This window comes from Cryptomeria japonica, unplaced genomic scaffold (genome assembly GCF_030272615.1).
Source record: "Cryptomeria japonica unplaced genomic scaffold, Sugi_1.0 HiC_scaffold_89, whole genome shotgun sequence".
Lineage (NCBI taxonomy): Eukaryota > Viridiplantae > Streptophyta > Pinopsida > Cupressales > Cupressaceae > Cryptomeria > Cryptomeria japonica.
The window spans coordinates 223,265-235,000 of NW_026728911.1; the positions used below are offsets into that span (position 1 = coordinate 223,265).

The 11,736-nt window shown below is 63.3% G+C and overlaps 2 non-coding genes across 2 annotated transcripts; both read left to right on the forward strand.

Annotated features, from left to right (window-relative positions):
- Positions 1-241: 241 nt before the first annotated feature.
- LOC131864613 (5S ribosomal RNA) lies at positions 242-360 on the forward strand. The gene has a single exon (XR_009363378.1). It is a non-coding gene; the product is annotated as a 5S ribosomal RNA (ribosomal RNA).
- A 7,817-nt stretch (positions 361-8,177) lies between these two features.
- Positions 8,178-8,296, forward strand: LOC131864615 (5S ribosomal RNA). The gene has a single exon (XR_009363380.1). It is a non-coding gene; the product is annotated as a 5S ribosomal RNA (ribosomal RNA).
- The last annotated feature ends 3,440 nt before the right edge of the window (positions 8,297-11,736 follow it).

Genomic DNA, 11,736 nt, shown 5'->3' on the forward strand with positions numbered 1-11,736 from the left:
GCACCGCGTTGCAGACGGGACACTGCACGCACACGACGCCCCCTCCAGGTGCACGCACGTAGGCCGGGCCGGGTGCACACCCGACGCCCTAGCAAGGTGCGCGCACCCGGGCAGGGCTCACACTTGGCGAACGGGGCGCACTTCGCGAGGGAGGGTGTGCACCTCGACGGGGGTGGGTGGCCGGGGTGGATTCGCACGTGGGTCGCGGTTTGCTAAGTACACACTGCGACAAGCTCATAACGGGTGCGATCATACCAGCGTTAGTGCACCGGATCCCATCAGAACTCCGCAGTTAAGCGCGCTTGGGCCGGAGTAGTACTGGGATGGGTGACCTCCCGGGAAGTCCCGGTGTTGCACCCTTTTTTAGTTTTTCGCCGGGCGTCGCAATGCTATTTGAATAAACCTTTTGCCCGTTTGCGTTCTCGTCGGGGCCGGGCCGGGCCGGGGTGCGCTGCCCGCACTACCGCGCGCGCGGGGGCGACACCGAGCGCGCACCCGAGGCGCCCCGAGCACACAGGCCACGGTGCAACCCGGGCGTTGTGCGCGCACCCCGGTGCGCCCGAGGTGCTGCGCGCGCACCCAGGTGAAATCGGTGTGCACCTCGGCCAGTGCGCGCTCGGTCGAGTCGCGCACGTTGGCCAAGGTGCACGGTGATGTTTCTTACTCTAAGGTTCCGCACCAGACGCCCGGGACAGGTGAGCGAAGCTGGGCGGGGCCGGGTGCGCGGCCGGGGCAGGTGCACGCAGCTGGAGAGAGCTTTGGAGCACACTTCGGAGCGCACCAATGATGCGCTCCATTCAAAAGTTTCCTGAAAAGGCAAAAAAAGTTGAGATTATAGAATTTCCCACTTGAGAGATTGTAAAAAAAAAAAATTTAAAATGAAGGAAACGCGGGTGCCAAGGTGTGCGCAGCCCAGCCAAGGTGTGCGCACCAAGGCGCCCACCCTGGCGAAGGTGCACGCAAGGTGCGCACCCGAGGCAAACCGGACAATTAACCCAACTTTCGACTTCGCGCGCACCTTGGAGCGCACTTCGGAGCGCTCCTTGGTGCGCACCAATCTTGGGCACCTCGGAGTGCACCATGGCGCCCACCAAGGTGCGCACCCGGGGCAAACCGAGCTCCGACTTCGTGCGCACCTTGGAGCGCACGAAAGGTGCGCACCATGGCGCCCACCAAGGTGCGCAGCCCAGCCAAGGCGTGCGCATCAAGGTGCGCACCCTGGCGAAGGTGCGCACCCGGGGCAAACCGAGCTCCGACTTCGTGCGCACCTTGGAGCGCACAAAAGGTGCGCAACCCAGCCAAGGTGTGCGCACCCCGGTCAAACCGAGCTCCGAATCGTGCGCACCAGAGGTGCACGCCATCGTGCGCACCTTGGAGCACACTTCGGAGCCCTCCTTGGTGCGCGCCGATGTTGCGCACCTCGGAGCGCACCCGGGGAAAACAATGCAATTAACCCGACTTTCGACTTCGTGGGCACCTCGGAGCGCTCTCGGGTTCGCACCTCGGAGCACACCGAGGTGCGCACCTTTGATGCGCTGCCTTCACCAATTTCCAGAAAAGGCAAGAAAACATTGAGAAGGTGTGCGCACCGAGGTGCCCACCCTGGCGAAGGTGCACGCGAGGTGCGCACCCGGGGCAAACCGGGCTCCGACTTCGTGCACGCCGCACCTTGGAGCACACTTCGGAGCGCTCCTTGGTGCGCACCAGGGCGCGCAACCCAGCCGAGGTGCCCACCCCGGCGAAGGTGCACGCGAGGTGCGCACCCGGGGCAAACCGGGCTCCGACTTCGTGCACGCCATGGTGCCCACCGCGGCGAAGGTGCACGCGAGGTGCGCACCCGGGGCAAACCGGGCTCCGACTTCGTGCACGCCGCACCTTGGAGCACACTTCGGAGCGCTCCTTGGTGCGCACCATGGTGCCCACCAGGGCGCGCAACCCCGCCGAAGGTGCACGCGAGGTGCGCACCCGGGGCAAACCGGGCTCCGACTTCGTGCACGCCGCACCTTGGAGCACACTTCGGAGCGCTCCTTGGTGCGCACCATGGTGCCCACCAGGGCGCGCAACCCCGCCGAAGGTGCACGCGAGGTGCGCACCCGGGGCAAACCGGGCTCCGACTTCGTGCACGCCATGGTGCGCACCGCGGCGAAGGTGCGCACCCGGGGCAAACCGGGCTCCGACTTCGTGCACGCCGCACCTTGGAGCACACTTCGGAGCGCTCCTTGGTGCGCACCAGGGCGCGCAACCCAGCCGAGGTGCCCACCCCGGCGAAGGTGCACGCGAGGTGCGTACCCGGGGCAAACCGGGCTCCGACTTCGTGCACGCCGCACCTTGGAGCACACTTCGGAGCGCTCCTTGGTGCGCACCATGGTGCCCACCAGGCCGCGCAACCCAGCCAAGGTGTGCGCACCAAGGTGCACGCGAGGTGCGCACCCGGGGCAAACCGGGGTCCGACTTCGTGCACGCCGCACCTTGGAGCACACATCGGGGCGCTCCCGGGTTCGCACCGGCGTTGCGCACCGTGGTGGGCACCTCGGAGCACACCAAGGTGGGCAGCGAGGTGCGCACCTTTGATGCGATGCCTTCACTAATTTCCATAAAAGGCAAAAAAAAAACGAGATTTTAAAATTTCCGTTTTGAAAGATAGTGAGAAAAAGGGAATGCTGGTGCCATCTTGAGCCCGCCCTGGTGCGCAGCCCAGCCAAGGTGTGCGCACCAAGGTGCCCACCCTGGCGAAGGTGCGCGCCCGGGCAATTAATCCAACTTCCAACTTCGCGCGCGCCAGGGTGGGAGCGCACCCAACAACCGGGCCTGGGAAGAGCCAATGCGAGAAACCCCACCAAACGCTCTGACAAAAAAAGAGGGGGCGCTCCAGTAACCCCGCTTCGGAGCGCACCCTGGGCAAACCCAGCCAAGGTGCCCACCCCGGCCAAGGTGCAGGCGAGGTGCGCACCCGGGGCAAACCGGGCTCCGACAACGTGCACGCCGCACCTTGGAGCACACTTCGTAGCGCTCCCGGGTGCGCACCTCAGAGCACACCAAGGTGGGCAGCGAGGTGCGCACCTTTGATGCGCTGCCTTCACTAATTTCCAGAAAAGGCAAAAAAAAAAGGAGATTTTAAAATTTCCGTTTTGAAAGATAGTGAAAAAAACGGAACGCGCGTGCCATCTTGAGCCCGCCCTGGTGCGCAGCCCAGGTAAGGTGCCCACCCTGGCAAAGGTGCGCACCCGGGCAATTAACCCTACTTCCGACTTCGTGCGCGCCAGGGTGGCAACCGGGCCTCGGAAGAGCCAATGCGAGAAACCCCACCAAACGCTCCGACAAAAAAAGAGGCGGCGCTCCAATAACCCCGCTTCGGAGCGCAGCCGGGGCAAACCCAGCCAAGGTGCCCACCCCGACGAAGGTGCACGCGAGGTGCGCACCCGGGGCAAACCGGGCTCCGACAACGTGCACGCAGCACCTTGGAGCACACTTCGAAGCACTCCCGGGTGCCCACCGGCGTTGCGCACCGTGGTGGGCAGCGAGGTGCGCACCTTTGATGCGCTGCCTTCACTAATTTCCAGAAAAAGGCAAAAAAAAATGAGATTTTAAAATTTCCGTTTTGAAAGATAGTGAAAAAAAAGGAACGCGGGTGCCATCTTGAGCCCGCCCTGGTGCGCAGCCCAGGCAAGGCATGCGCACCAAGGTGCCCACCCGAGGTGCACACCCGGGGCAAACCGGGCTCCGACTTCGTGCAGGCCGCACCTTGGAGCACACTTCGGAGCGCTCCTTGGTGAGCACCATGGTGCCCACCAGGGCGCGCAACCCAGCCAAGGTCTGCACACCAAGGTGCCCACCCCGGCGAAGGTGCACGCGAGGTGCGCACCCGGGGCAAACCGGGCTCCGACTTCGTGCACGCCATGGTGCCCACCGCGGCGAAGGTGCACGCGAGGTGCGCACCCGGGGCAAACCGGGCTCCGACTTCGTGCACGCCGCACCTTGGAGCACACTTCGGAGCGCTCCTTGGTGCGCACCATGGTGCCCACCAGGGCGCGCAACCCAGCCAAGGTGTGCGCACCAAGGTGCACGCGAGGTGCGCACCCGGGGCAAACCGGGGTCCGACTTCGTGCACGCCGCACCTTGGAGCACACATCGGAGCGCTCCCAGGTTCGCACCAGCGTTGCGCACCTTTGATGCGCTGCCTTCACTAATTTCCAGAAAAGGCAAAAAAAAACGAGATTTTAAAATTTCCGTTCTGAAAGATAGTGAAAAAAACGGAACGCGGGTGCCATCTTGAGCCCTTCCTGGTGCGCAGCCCAGGCAAGTTGTGCGCACCAAGGTGCCCACCCTGGCGGAGGTGCGCGCCCGGGGCAATCCGGGCTCCGACTTCGTGCACTGCATGGTGCCCACCAAGGCGCGCAACCCAGCCAAGGTGCCCACCGCAGCGAAGGTGCACGCGAGGTGCGCACCCGAGGTGCACACCCGGGGCAAACCGGGCTCCGACTTCGTGCACGCCGCACCTTGGAGCACACTTCAGAGCGCTCCTTGGTGCGCACCAGGGCGCGCAACCCAGCCGAGGTGCCCACCCCGGCGAAGGTGCACGCGAGGTGCGCACCCGGGGCAAACCGGGCTCCGACTTCGTGCACGCCATGGTGCCCACCGCGGCGAAGGTGCGCACCCGGGGCAAACCGGGCTCCGACTTCGTGCACGCCGCACCTTGGAGCACACTTCAGAGCGCTCCTTGGTGCGCACCATGGTGCCCACCAGGCCGCGCAACCCAGCCAAGGTGTGCGCACCAAGGTGCACGCGAGGTGCGCACCCGGGGCAAACCGGGGTCCGACTTCGTGCACGCCGCACCTTGGAGCACACATCGGGGCGCTCCCGGGTTCGCACCGGCGTTGCGCACCGTGGTGGGCACCTCGGAGCACACCAAGGTGGGCAGCGAGGTGCGCACCTTTGATGCGATGCCTTCACTAATTTCCATAAAAGGCAAAAAAAAAACGAGATTTTAAAATTTCCGTTTTGAAAGATAGTGAGAAAAAGGGAATGCTGGTGCCATCTTGAGCCCGCCCTGGTGCGCAGCCCAGCCAAGGTTTGCGCACCAAGGTGCCCACCCTGGCGAAGGTGCGCGCCCGGGCAATTAACCCAACTTCCAACTTCGCGCGCGCCAGGGTGGGAGCGCACCCAACAACCGGGCCTGGGAAGAGCCAATGCGAGAAACCCCACCAAACTCTCTGACAAAAAAAGAGGGGGCGCTCCAGTAACCCCGCTTCGGAGCGCACCCTGGGCAAACCCAGCCAAGGTGCCCACCCCGGCCAAGGTGCAGGCGAGGTGCGCACCCGGGGCAAACCGGGCTCCGACAACGTGCACGCCGCACCTTGGAGCACACTTCGTAGCGCTCCCGGGTGCGCACCTCAGAGCACACCAAGGTGGGCAGCGAGGTGCGCACCTTTGATGCGCTGCCTTCACTAATTTCCAGAAAAGGCAAAAAAAAAAGGAGATTTTAAAATTTCCGTTTTGAAAGATAGTGAAAAAAACGGAACGCGCGTGCCATCTTGAGCCCGCCCTGGTGCGCAGCCCAGGTAAGGTGCCACCCTGGCAAAGGTGCGCACCCGGGCAATTAACCCTACTTCCGACTTCGTGCGCGCCAGGGTGGCAACCGGGCCTTGGAAGAGCCAATGCGAGAAACCCCACCAAACGCTCCGACAAAAAAAGAGGCGGCGCTCCAATAACCCCGCTTCGGAGCGCAGCCGGGGCAAACCAAGCCAAGGTGCCCACCCCGACGAAGGTGCACGCGAGGTGCGCACCCGGGGCAAACCGGGCTCCGACAACGTGCACGCAGCACCTTGGAGCACACTTCGAAGCACTCCCGGGTGCCCACCGGCGTTGCGCACCGTGGTGGGCAGCGAGGTGCGCACCTTTGATGCGCTGCCTTCACTAATTTCCAGAAAAAGGCAAAAAAAAATGAGATTTTAAAATTTCCGTTTTGAAAGATAGTGAAAAAAAAGGAACGCGGGTGCCATCTTGAGCCCGCCCTGGTGCGCAGCCCAGGCAAGGCATGCGCACCAAGGTGCCCACCCGAGGTGCACACCCGGGGCAAACCGGGCTCCGACTTCGTGCAGGCCGCACCTTGGAGCACACTTCGGAGCGCTCCTTGGTGCGCACCATGGTGCCCACCAGGGCGCACCCGAGGCAAACCGGGCTCCGACTTCGTGCACGCCGCACCTTGGAGCACACATCGGAGCGCTCCCAGGTTCGCACCAGCGTTGCGCACCTTTGATGCGCTGCCTTCACTAATTTCCAGAAAAGGCAAAAAAAAACGATATTTTAAAATTTCCGTTCTGAAAGATAGTGAAAAAAACGGAACGCGGGTGCCATCTTGAGCCCTTCCTGATGCGCAGCCCAGGCAAGTTGTGCGCACCAAGGTGCCCACCCTGGCGGAGGTGCGCGCCCGGGGCAAACCGGGCTCCGACTTCGTGCACTGCATGGTGCCCACCAAGGCGCGCAACCCAGCCAAGGTGCCCACCGCAGCGAAGGTGCACGCGAGGTGCGCACCCGAGGTGCACACCCGGGGCAAACCGGGCTCCGACTTCGTGCACGCCGCACCTTGGAGCACACTTCAGAGCGCTCCTTGGTACGCACCAGGGCGCGCAACCCAGCCAAGGTGCTCACCCCGGCGAAGGTGCACGCGAGGTGCGCACCCGGGGCAAACCGGGCTCGGACTTCGTGCACGCCGCACCTTGGAGCACACATCGGAGCGCTCCCGGGTTCGCACCAGCATTGCGCACCTTTGATGCGCTGCCTTCACTAATTTCCAGAAAAGGCAAAAAAAAGAAAAAAATGAGATTTTAAAATTTCCGTTTTGAAAGATAGTGAAAAAAACGGAACGCGGGTGCCATCTTGAGCCCGCCCTGGTGTGCAGCCCAGGCAAGTTGTGCGCACCAAGGCACCCACCCTGGCCAAGGTGGGTCACGGGGTGGGTCCTAGGGTGGGTAACGGGGTGGGTACTAAGGTGCGTGCCAAGGTGGGTCATAGGGTGGGTGCCAAGGTGGGCACCAGGGTGGGTGTGCACCAACCCTAGCCAGGGTAGGTCACGGGGTGGTTGTCGGGGTGGGCGTCAAGGAGCCAAGGTGGGTGGCAAGTAGCCAAGTTGCGTGCCAAGGTGGGTGTCGGGGTGGGTGCCAAGGATCCAAGGTGGGTGCCAAGGAACCAAGGTGGGTGTCTGGGTGGGTGCCGAGGTGGGAGCCAGGGTGGGTCCCAAGGTGAGTGCAAAGGTGGGTGCCAGGGTCAAGGTGAGTGCCAATGTGGGTTCCAAGGTGCCAGGGTCAGGGTGAGTGCCAATGTGGGTTCAAAGGTGCTAAGTTGGGTGCGAGGTTGGGTGCGAGGGTGGGTGGGTGCCAAGGTGTGCTAGGTGGAAGCCCGGGTGGGTCGGCATCCCATGGGTGTCGAGTTGGGTGCCTGATGGGTGCTTCTTGTCAAGTTTTAGTCGTCGGGACTCATTTCGAGCCTTAGAGGTCGTTTCTTGTCCGGTTGCCCTGTCTTCGACCTGGGAACCCAATTTTGGTCCTCGGGTCCCATTTTTTTTTGTCTCGCATCCCACTTTTGGCCTGTGGCCTTTTCGGGGTCGATTCTCGTTTTGGGCATCAGAGCATGTTTCTTCTCCTAAAACCCAATATTTGTTTATTAAGTCTCGGAACACATTTTTGTTCTCGTGGACCCATCATGGGTCTTGGAACGCATTTGTGGTCCTTGGGTCCCATTTTGCATCCCGAAACTTGTGTTTTGGTGCTTGATCCCTATTTTGGGTGCCCACCTTGCACCAAGTGCGCACCCGGGGCAAACCGAGCGCCTTGGTGCACCGGGGCAAGATCGAGCGTGCACCCGAGGCGCCCCGAACATGCACCAAGGTGCACTCGGCCCACATGTGAGCGCAGGTCGTTGCGCCCGAGGTGGTGTGTGGGCACCGCGTTGCAGACGGGACACTGCACGCACACGACGCCCCCTACAGGTGCACGCACGTAGGCCGGGCCGGGTGCACACCCGACGCCCTAGCAAGGTGCGCGCACCCGGGCAGGGCTCACACTTGGCGAACGGGGCGCACTTCGCGAGGGAGGGTGTGCACCTCGACGGGGGTGGGTGGCCGGGGTGGATTCGCACGTGGGTCGCGGTTTGCTAAGTACACACTGCGACAAGCTCATAACGGGTGCGATCATACCAGCGTTAGTGCACCGGATCCCATCAGAACTCCGCAGTTAAGCGCGCTTGGGCCGGAGTAGTACTGGGATGGGTGACCTCCCGGGAAGTCCCGGTGTTGCACCCTTTTTTAGTTTTTCGCCGGGCATCGCAATGCTATTTGAATAAACCTTTTGCCCGTTTGCGTTCTCGTCGGGGCCGGGCCGGGCCGGGGTGCGCTGCCCGCACTACCGCGCGCGCGGGGGCGACACCGAGCGCGCACCCGAGGCGCCCCGAGCACACAGGCCACGGTGCAACCCGGGCGTTGTGCGCGCACCCCGGTGCGCCCGAGGTGCTGCGCGCGCACCCAGGTGAAATCGGTGTGCACCTCGGCCAGTGCGCGCTCGGTCGAGTCGCGCACGTTGGCCAAGGTGCACGGTGATGTTTCTTACTCTAAGGTTCCGCACCAGACGCCCGGGACAGGTGAGCGAAGCTGGGCGGGGCCGGGTGCGCGGCCGGGGCAGGTGCACGCAGCTGGAGAGAGCTTTGGAGCACACTTCGGAGCGCACCAATGATGCGCTCCATTCAAAAGTTTCCTGAAAAGGCAAAAAAAGTTGAGATTATAGAATTTCCCACTTGAGAGATTGTAAAAAAAAAAAATTTAAAATGAAGGAAACGCGGGTGCCAAGGTGTGCGCAGCCCAGCCAAGGTGTGCGCACCAAGGCGCCCACCCTGGCGAAGGTGCACGCAAGGTGCGCACCCGAGGCAAACCGGACAATTAACCCAACTTTCGACTTCGCGCGCACCTTGGAGCGCACTTCGGAGCGCTCCTTGGTGCGCACCAATCTTGGGCACCTCGGAGTGCACCATGGCGCCCACCAAGGTGCGCACCCGGGGCAAACCGAGCTCCGACTTCGTGCGCACCTTGGAGCGCACGAAAGGTGCGCACCATGGCGCCCACCAAGGTGCGCAGCCCAGCCAAGGCGTGCGCATCAAGGTGCGCACCCTGGCGAAGGTGCGCACCCGGGGCAAACCGAGCTCCGACTTCGTGCGCACCTTGGAGCGCACAAAAGGTGCGCAACCCAGCCAAGGTGTGCGCACCCCGGTCAAACCGAGCTCCGAATCGTGCGCACCAGAGGTGCACGCCATCGTGCGCACCTTGGAGCACACTTCGGAGCCCTCCTTGGTGCGCGCCGATGTTGCGCACCTCGGAGCGCACCCGGGGAAAACAATGCAATTAACCCGACTTTCGACTTCGTGGGCACCTCGGAGCGCTCTCGGGTTCGCACCTCGGAGCACACCGAGGTGCGCACCTTTGATGCGCTGCCTTCACCAATTTCCAGAAAAGGCAAGAAAACATTGAGAAGGTGTGCGCACCGAGGTGCCCACCCTGGCGAAGGTGCACGCGAGGTGCGCACCCGGGGCAAACCGGGCTCCGACTTCGTGCACGCCGCACCTTGGAGCACACTTCGGAGCGCTCCTTGGTGCGCACCAGGGCGCGCAACCCAGCCGAGGTGCCCACCCCGGCGAAGGTGCACGCGAGGTGCGCACCCGGGGCAAACCGGGCTCCGACTTCGTGCACGCCATGGTGCCCACCGCGGCGAAGGTGCACGCGAGGTGCGCACCCGGGGCAAACCGGGCTCCGACTTCGTGCACGCCGCACCTTGGAGCACACTTCGGAGCGCTCCTTGGTGCGCACCATGGTGCCCACCAGGGCGCGCAACCCCGCCGAAGGTGCACGCGAGGTGCGCACCCGGGGCAAACCGGGCTCCGACTTCGTGCACGCCGCACCTTGGAGCACACTTCGGAGCGCTCCTTGGTGCGCACCATGGTGCCCACCAGGGCGCGCAACCCCGCCGAAGGTGCACGCGAGGTGCGCACCCGGGGCAAACCGGGCTCCGACTTCGTGCACGCCGCACCTTGGAGCACACTTCGGAGCGCTCCTTGGTGCGCACCAGGGCGCGCAACCCAGCCGAGGTGCCCACCCCGGCGAAGGTGCACGCGAGGTGCGTACCCGGGGCAAACCGGGCTCCGACTTCGTGCACGCCGCACCTTGGAGCACACTTCGGAGCGCTCCTTGGTGCGCACCATGGTGCCCACCAGGCCGCGCAACCCAGCCAAGGTGTGCGCACCAAGGTGCACGCGAGGTGCGCACCCGGGGCAAACCGGGGTCCGACTTCGTGCACGCCGCACCTTGGAGCACACATCGGGGCGCTCCCGGGTTCGCACCGGCGTTGCGCACCGTGGTGGGCACCTCGGAGCACACCAAGGTGGGCAGCGAGGTGCGCACCTTTGATGCGATGCCTTCACTAATTTCCATAAAAGGCAAAAAAAAAACGAGATTTTAAAATTTCCGTTTTGAAAGATAGTGAGAAAAAGGGAATGCTGGTGCCATCTTGAGCCCGCCCTGGTGCGCAGCCCAGCCAAGGTGTGCGCACCAAGGTGCCCACCCTGGCGAAGGTGCGCGCCCGGGCAATTAACCCAACTTCCAACTTCGCGCGCGCCAGGGTGGGAGCGCACCCAACAACCGGGCCTGGGAAGAGCCAATGCGAGAAACCCCACCAAACGCTCTGACAAAAAAAGAGGGGGCGCTCCAGTAACCCCGCTTCGGAGCGCACCCTGGGCAAACCCAGCCAAGGTGCCCACCCCGGCCAAGGTGCAGGCGAGGTGCGCACCCGGGGCAAACCGGGCTCCGACAACGTGCACGCCGCACCTTGGAGCACACTTCGTAGCGCTCCCGGGTGCGCACCTCAGAGCACACCAAGGTGGGCAGCGAGGTGCGCACCTTTGATGCGCTGCCTTCACTAATTTCCAGAAAAGGCAAAAAAAAAAGGAGATTTTAAAATTTCCGTTTTGAAAGATAGTGAAAAAAACGGAACGCGCGTGCCATCTTGAGCCCGCCCTGGTGCGCAGCCCAGGTAAGGTGCCCACCCTGGCAAAGGTGCGCACCCGGGCAATTAACCCTACTTCCGACTTCGTGCGCGCCAGGGTGGCAACCGGGCCTCGGAAGAGCCAATGCGAGAAACCCCACCAAACGCTCCGACAAAAAAAGAGGCGGCGCTCCAATAACCCCGCTTCGGAGCGCAGCCGGGGCAAACCCAGCCAAGGTGCCCACCCCGACGAAGGTGCACGCGAGGTGCGCACCCGGGGCAAACCGGGCTCCGACAACGTGCACGCAGCACCTTGGAGCACACTTCGAAGCACTCCCGGGTGCCCACCGGCGTTGCGCACCGTGGTGGGCAGCGAGGTGCGCACCTTTGATGCGCTGCCTTCACTAATTTCCAGAAAAAGGCAAAAAAAAATGAGATTTTAAAATTTCCGTTTTGAAAGATAGTGAAAAAAAAGGAACGCGGGTGCCATCTTGAGCCCGCCCTGGTGCGCAGCCCAGGCAAGGCATGCGCACCAAGGTGCCCACCCGAGGTGCACACCCGGGGCAAACCGGGCTCCGACTTCGTGCAGGCCGCACCTTGGAGCACACTTCGGAGCGCTCCTTGGTGCGCACCATGGTGCCCACCAGGGCGCGCAACCCAGCCAAGGTCTGCACACCAAGGTGCCCACCCCGGCGAAGGTGCACGCGAGGTGCGCACC